Source organism: Scardinius erythrophthalmus, assembly GCF_964197995.2.
Source record: "Scardinius erythrophthalmus genome assembly, chromosome: 21".
Taxonomy (NCBI): Eukaryota; Metazoa; Chordata; class Actinopteri; order Cypriniformes; family Leuciscidae; genus Scardinius; species Scardinius erythrophthalmus.
Window position 1 is genome coordinate 11,753,267 of NC_138241.1, and position 8,678 is coordinate 11,761,944.

An 8,678-nucleotide genomic window follows, 5' to 3' on the forward strand; every position below is an offset into this window, starting at 1 on the left:
TTGCATATCAAGAAGTATATCAATATCAAGTATATGAGGCTACTGTGTGTGTTAAATATTTCTGCTCAGTGTCAGATATTTCTCTGTTTTGTAAAAGTCATGAGAAGACAAAATTTTGATCTTAACTCAAGTGTTTTCGGCTAAATCAGTAGCCTTTTAAACGGCACAATTTTTCATTTATTCAGAAATCAGAAAATCTCTCTCACACACACACACACACACATAGTATTATTTTTTGGATAAAGTGTGTGTGGTTTAGTTTTCTTAAGTACCGTTTCAAGAACCATTTAAGCACCGGAACCGTTTGAAAAATACCGAGTAGGTACTGGTATCGGATAAAACCAAACCAATACCCAACCCTAATCACAACCATTCATTTGAATTCATGCCGAAAGAGAGAGGTAGGCCTATGTGCGAGCCCATAAATTATAATTAAGCCATATGTCGGTTTAGTATTCTGTTTTACAATTTTTTCACAAATTAAAAATAACCTATTCCATGAATTAGCCTGTTCCTCTGGACATGGAATCTCTCATTTCTTTTCCTAAATCCTTGTGCGTATCCTTTCGAAAGGGATTATAAACGTTACTTTTTTTTTCGTTTCGTTCATTTTTAATCCCTGTATTCACATCCTTTACTATGACAAAGGTGAAAAACACTGTATTTTGTTAGTTTCAATCTGTATCTCACATCAAATAAATTTTTGACACAGTTTCTGTTTGTTTGACAAGGTAAGGCACATCAAGTTTAGCTCATTTCACACACGCAGGTAATTCAGTTCCCTTTCGTGGTCACTCCGAGTTACGTCGGATGACGACGATTGGGGTTTCGCTTAGAAAGCCTCTCACCTTCGAGTATATAAAACGAGCCAATGGCAATGAAATGCCATGGGTCTGCGGAATTTGCATAGCGTATCTCCGCCCACCGCAGGGGGTATATAAGGAAGTACGCTGCAATATGCAGATATGTTTTTCGCTTCGGAGCCAAGTTCAGTACTTCACTCCACAAGCCTTTTGAGTGTCATCTCAAATCTCTTCGAGACGAGCGGCTCTTCAGTGTGTTTGTGTGACGGCGCTTTCCAGCGAGATCGCATTTCCTGCTGCTGATTTGTGCAGTAATCTGCCGACAGTGAGTGTGTTTCTCCCTGGGCGCTTCAGCACTCTGCTGAGCTTTTCCACTCTCTAAAAGAGCTGCACGCGGCACGTCTTTTTCAAGACGGTTCGCCCGTGTATTTTCTGGATGTGTGTGCGCACTGTGCGGTCATCTGCCTAACGGTCGCGAGCGCTGTTTTGCGTGTTGGGCTTAATCACGCTTGGCAGCGCTCGTTGATGAGTCATGTTTTCATTGCAAAAAAAAATAAACTAAAAAAAAAAAAAAGAAAAAGAAGGGAACATGACCATCGCGATGTTTATAGATCAAGACTCAATGATCTCCATGTGAGTAGAGTCCCCTCTGCCACACCCCAATTTATCTCTTCCTCGAGAAGAGATACTTTGGCTGGTGGCCAGGGTGATCTGAGGGTTTGGTGTGGCACAACAACCGACGAGTCAATTCCTCGGGCCACACCCCCCTCCACATCGCAGACCATGCACTCACAGCATCACAAGGTGGGCTTGATTCCTCTGGAAATGAAGTTTCGACTGCGTTGCCTCCCACGGGAGTGCCATCGTTGCCGGGACCGATCCAGAGCTGTCAGCCATGCTTTCCCGGGCAGCTGAAAGCATCGGCTGGAGTGGCCCCGCCCTCCCCCCGAGCGCTGTAAGCTTCTCCCGGACGTGCATCAGGACGCCTGCGCTGCGCGAGACTCCACGTGACTTTCGCGGCTCGCGGGTGTCCTCCGCCTTCGCTGCTTTCGATCGCATGGTGATCATGGTCTGTATGTTCCCCGTCACTATCGTGGCACGGTCATGCAGTACTGTGTGTCGCCTAAGCCTTCGATGCAGTGCTGTCCCGGGAGTTCTGTCGAACCGGCCGCAGTGGAACGCTAGTCCTTCCCTGGCCAACCCTGGCAGAACGCGGAAAATTTTAACCACGCCCCTATGCTGGGACGCTATGCCTCCCATGCCCGGCCTGGTTGTTCCGCCACGCACACTACTGACCTCGCTCTCGGGCGACATCGGTACCTGCGTGATCCTGGGTCAGGTGATGTCCACTATGTGGTCCAGACATGGGCTTAGTCAGGTTGATGTGGTAGGGTCTGAGAATTAATTTTCTCAGCTCCCCCATGTCCCAGGCTGAGCTTTTTGGCGGGTGGCTTCGGCCACCTGAAGCAGACTCAGGTTCTGTACCGATGGTCATCCATCCGTGCGGTCTCCTTAGTCTTCTTCCCGCCAAGGCCCCCTCCATGCGGCTGCTCCCCTCGGGCCTTCACCAGCTCTGAGTAGGAGGAAGTCGCAGGAGGGTGGCGCTGCCCGTCTCCGCCCCTTAGACTGCCACGTCAGTCTAAGCAGCACCCTTGAGGCGGGCAGCCTGGTCGGCGGTGTGGTTGAGGACTGCGCCCAACAGTCTTCGATCACTCCAGAAGCGGACTGAGGCTATGCACTGACGGTCATCCGTTGGTGTGGTCTGCTTAGTCCGCTTCCCGCCGACGCCACCTCCATGCGGCTCCTTCCCTCGAGCCTTCACCGGTCCGAGCACGAGGAGGTCGCTGGAGGCTGGCACTGCCTGTCTCTGCCCCTTAGCCGGCTAACACCTGGCTAAGCAGCACTCCTGAGATGGGCAGCTTGGAGTTAGGGCTCAGTTCTTCGGGGAGTTGGGAGCAGGACCACTCCTTCCCCCAGTGGAGGGCTGGGGGAGAATGTTGTTCTAAAGAACTGATGCTCTTTCTCTGAGCTTTAAGAGGCAGTGGATGACAGCACGCGCCGCCCACGGGCCACGCTCCTCTCATCCCCCCTCTGTCGCCAGACCCCTGCCAGAGCACGCCCCCGTGGGACGCGCGCCCTCCCCTGGCCTCCTCTGGCAGGATGCGGTTTATGACCGTGCCCCCGCACAGGGCCGCTATGCCACCCTCGCCGGTGCCGGTCATTCCGCCTCGCTGCCCCACCGACGGTACGTCTGTGGTTCGTATGACCCCGCTGGTGCACTTTCTGGAGGCCTGGTTAGAGCTTCCCAGACTGTCCCGCTGGGTCGCGAGAACCATTAGATTCGGCTACGCGATTCAGTTCGCGATATCTCCTCCCCGCTTCAGGGGAGTCCGCTTCACTATGGTCGGGGGCAATGCCCCTGTCATGAGAGCGGAGGTCGCCACCCTACTGGCGAAGGGTGCGATCGAGATTGTCCCTCCAGCCGAGATGAAGTCCGGCTTCTACAGCCCCTACTTCATTGTACCCAAGAAGTCCGGTGGGTTACGGCCAATCCTCGACCTGCGCGTCTTGAACCGCTCCCTTCACAGGCTGCCGTTCAAGATGTTAACGGCCAAACACATCCTCCAGTGTGTACGGCCGCAGGATTGGTTTGCAGCGATCGACCTGAAGGACGCCTACTTCCATGTCTCCATTTTACCGCGACACAGACCGTTTCTACGGTTTGCTTTCGAGGGGCAGGCATACCAGTACGCGGTTCTCCCTTTCGGGCTAGCCCTGTCTCCTCGCGTCTTTACGAAGGTCGTCGAGGCAGCCCTTGTTCCCCTCCGGGAACACGGGGTTCGCATCCTGAACTATCTCGACGACTGGCTAATCCTAGCTCACTCTCGAGACCAGGTTTGCGAACACAGGGACTTAGTGCTCCGGCACCTAGCTCGTCTGGGCCTTCGGGTCAACTGGGAGAAGAGCAAACTCTGCCCCGTGCAGAGGATCTCTTTTCTCGGTATGGAGATCGACTCGGTCGCCATGTGCGCGCAGCTTACGAGCGAGCGCGCGCAGTCACTGCTGACTTGTCTTCGTCAGTTTGAGGGCAAGAGTGCGGTTCCACTGAAACTTTTTCAGAGGCTCCTGGGGCATATGGCATCCGCAGCCGCAGTAACGACGCTGGGATTGCTTCATATGAGACCGCTTCAGCTTTGGCTTCGCGATCGAGTCCCGAGGTGGGCATGGCAACACGGCACGCTCCAAGTCCCAGTGACTCCAGCCTGCCGTCAGACCTTCACCCCGTGGGCGAACCTCAATTTTCTACGGGCCGGAGTGCCCTTAGAACGAGTTTCCCGGCATGTTGTTGTATCAACAGATGCCTCCAACACGGGCTGGGGCGCCATGTGCAATGGTCATGCTGCCGCGGGCTCCTGGACAGGACCCCAGCGCCTTTGGCATGTCTATTGCCTCGAGTTGCTGGCTGTACGTCTCGCCCTGCACCGCTTCCGGGCGTTGCTCAGGGGTCAGCACGTACTAGTCCGATCAGACAATACCGCAACAGTAGCGTACATCAACCATCAAGGTGGTCTACGCTCCCGCCGTATGTCGCAACTCGCTCGCCACCTCCTCATATGGAGTCAGAAGCATCTGAGGTCGCTTCGAGCCATTTATATCCCGGGACACCTGAACCAGGCGGCCGACGAGCTGTCTCGAGTTCGGCCTCTCGCTGGAGAATGGCGACTCCATCCCCGGACGGTTCAGCTGATTTGGGATCAGTTCGGCGACGCACAGGTAGACCTGTTTGCCTCCCACGACTCGTCCCACTGCGACCTGTTTTATTCCCTGACCGAGGGCACGCTCGGCACGGATGCACTGGCGCACAGCTGGCCGCGGGGCCTACGCAAATATGTGTTTCCCCCAGTGAGCCTCCTTGCGCAGACCTTGCGCAAGATCAGGGAGGACGAGGAGCAGGTCACTTTGGTTGCCCCGTATTGGCCCAACCGGACCTGGTTCTCCGAACTAGTACTCCTCGCGACAGCGCCTCCCTGGCCAATTCCTCTGAGGAAGGACCTCCTTTCTCAGGGACGGGGCACCTTATGGCACCCTCGTCCCGATCTTTGGAACCTCCACGTGTGGCTCCTGGACGGGACGAGGCAGGTTTGAGTACCCTACCACCTGTGGTGGTGGCTACCATCACTTCCGCTAGAGCATCGTCCACGAGACATGCCTATGCGTTGAAGTGGAACCTCTTCGTCAACTGGTGTTCTTCTAAACATCAAGAACCCACGAGATGCCCCATCAGTGTCGTGCTTTCCTTCCTGCAAGAAGGGTTGGAGCGAAGGCTGTCTCCCTCCACCCTGAAAGTGTATGTGGCCGCCATTGCCGCCCATCACGAAGCAGTCGATGGTAAGTCTCTGGGAAAGCACGACCTGATCGTCAGGTTCCTGAGGGGAGCCAGGAGACTAAATCCTCCTCGTCCGCCCCTCGTTCCCTCTTGGGACCTCTCAGTGGTTCTAACTGCCCTGCAGAGCGCTCCATTTGAGCCTTTGCAATCAGTGGAGCTTAAGTTCCTGTCAATGAAGACAGCGCTCCTGGTTGCATTGGCCTCCATCAAGAGGGTAGGGGACCTGCAGGCATTTTCGGTTGACGAAGCGTGCCTGGAATTCGGGCCGGCTGACTCTCACGTGATCCTGAGACCCCGGCTTGGATATGTGCCCAAGGTTCCTACCACACCCTTTCGAGACCAGGTAGTGAACCTGCAAGCGCTGCCCTTGGAGGAGGCAGACCCAGCCTTGGCACTGCTCTGTCCAGTACGCGCCCTCCGTGCTTATGTAGACAGAACGCGGTGTTTCAGGACCTCAGACCAGCTCTTTGTCTGTCATGGTGGGAAGCTGAAGGGAAAGGCTCTCTCAAAGCAAAGGTTATCACACTGGATAGTGGATACCATTGCGTTGGCATACCAGCAGCAAGGTCGTCCGTGCCCCCTTGGTGTGAAAGCCCACTCCACACGTAGTGTGGCTTCCTCTTGGGCTCTAGCGCATGGCGCCTCGCTAACAGACATTTGTAGAGCTGCAGGCTGGGCGACACCCAACACATTCGCGAGATTTTATAATCTCCGAGTAGAGCCAGTTTCTTCTCATGTACTCGCTTCAACCAGCCGGTGCTAGATTCTGCTCAGGTGTCTTCGCTTGCTCGCCATTCCCCTCCACGGACGGGATACGTGCGATATTTTCCTCAGGTGAGTCTGATAAGCTCTGAGTTCCTCCAGCACTGCTTATGTCAACGCCTGAGTTATGCCAAAATTCCATACTCAGCTTTTGCGCTTGACTAGGTGCCACCATGTGCATGGTCCCCCCTCTGGGCGACCCCCACATGTGTATTCCGCTGTAAGTCTCCTTGTGAGCGTGTGTCTTTCCCTTGGCAAGCCACCTTGCCACCCCTGGGGTTTAAAATTCCACCTGCGGCTGGACACCTCAGTGATCTTCCATATGCAGCCTCTGGCCATATGTGTATTCCAAGTCCCCCCCATCAATGGCTGGGCAGGATTGCATATTTCTCTCTGGAGATATGCTTCCCAGTGTACCTTGGTATCCCTGTGTTAAGTAGGACTCCTTCGTTCGTGCTAGTCTCACAACAGGGAGCTCAGACTTACGCAGGGCACTGGAAGACAGCCGAGGTGGCGTGATTAGACTGGAACCCCAATCGTCATCATCCGACGTAACTCGGAGTGACCACGAAAGGGAACGTCTCGGTTACGGATGTAACCCTCGTTCCCTGAGTGGGAACGGAGACGTTACGTCTTCCTGCCACTTCCGCTGTACCGCTGAAAAACGCCTGAGTTCAGTCTCGGCTCCTCAGCGAAGACATATCTGCATATTGCAGCGTACTTCCTTATATACCCCCTGCGGTGGGCGGAGATACGCTATGCAAATTCCGCAGACCCATGGCATTTCATTGCCATTGGCTCGTTTTATATACTCGAAGGTGAGAGGCTTTCTAAGCGAAACCCCAATCGTCGTCATCCGACGTAACGTCTCCGTTCCCACTCAGGGAACGAGGGTTACATCCGTAACCGAGACGTTTCGTTTTCTTCGCCAGCGCAGCATCAAATAGCTATTCATATCTTGCTTGTGTGGAGGCTAAAATTTGCTCTTCTGACCTTTTACAATCAATGTCCATTGCTTTGGAACATTGGGAGAAAATAGATATTAGACAAGAGATGGGCTCTGTCCTGCTCGTGTCGCACAGTCCTCTCAAAGCATGGGATATACTACAAAACATTTATCTTTGTGGGGAAATATAATTAAATTGGCTTACTTCCAAAATTGTATGTAATTTCTATTGTTTTCCATGTTGATTTTATTTTTAATGCACTTTTAAAGTTTGAATCACATTAAAAGTAATTTCTGCATTGTTAATTTTTGCATGACAGTCGGTGGTTGGCCCTTTACCATGGAGGTGGTAAAAAAAAAAAAAAAAGCCAACTTCACTGTCACTTTGGTGCACTTTTCCAAAACAAAAATTTCTGAAAGTATCAGTTTTAACACAATACCATTTCTTGTCAAAACCATTTCATGACATATTTTATGAAAATATAGAATTTGTCATAAATTGTGTGATCAAGCATCAGATACAGTAAATAAAACTACCAACCAACAGAATTGATGTTCCAGCATTGTATAATTTAATATGCTTTTGTTTTAATTAAAACTGTAAGTTTGAGGCTGTTTTGTGTCATGAATTTTCTTTTGGGGGGCCCCAAAGCGATGCACCTTACACATAGGGGGCCTCACGCTGAAAACATTTGAGAACCACTAAAATGCACCTGTTGTGCCAGGAGCTATCTATTTCATAATCTATTTTGTTACAAGAATTCACATAAGACCCAAGAATATGCCTTTTTTTCACCTTTATTTATATAGCGCTTTTTACAATACAGATTGCATCGAAGCAGCTTCACAGTGATAACATGAAAATAATACAACAAAGTTTGTTTCTAGAAGAAAATTGTGTCATCGTCCACCTTTGTTGAATATTAAATGTCCCCAACTAAGCAAGCCAAAAGCCAAGGCAACAGTGGCAAGGAACCACTACAGGTAATAGGTGGATTACTGAATCTGGAATGAAAGTGGTGTTGATGGACAAGCCATCTAATGCCAGAATAAAGCCTAATAATGGCTGAATAAAAACAAAAGAATAATGATAAAAGAATAATGTAGATTAAGACTCAAACTGGCAGAGGTGCTAACATTCATTGAGAGAGGACAATAGAGTCATGAATGGGCAGTTCTCCACGCCAGACATTAGAGTGCAGGGGAGTTATCACTGTTAAAAAAAACCTGTGAAATTTTCGGTAAAAAAACGGCAGTTCAGGTTGCCAGTATTTTATCGTAAAAAATTTAGTGGCAACCTTTTATGTTTTACGGGACTTAAATTTACAGGCAAAAAAATAAAAATAAAAATAATGTAAAAAAAAACCTGTGAAATTTACGGTAAAAAAAAAAAAGTCAGTTTGGTTGCCAGTATTTTACTGTAAAAAAATATGGTAGTAACCTTTTAGTTCTTACGGGACAACCCTTATATTTCATTAACCAATAAACGTTATCATTCAATTTCACTTAAGTATTAAAATCTGCTTTATACTTTTGTAATATACTGATAGCCACCATAATAATACAGGCAGTAAACCACATGATGATTTAATGTTCACCGACATTAGTTTTCAACAAGAACAGAAAAAAGAGAAGCGACGAGCAGAAACACAAGAACTACAACTGACTTCAGCCACAGCCTTAGATCAACTGAAGATAAAAGAAGACATTAAATATCTGAAGATCTCATCAGAGGATTAAACAACTCCACAAACAGCATTACCAGCTTCACTTATTACTA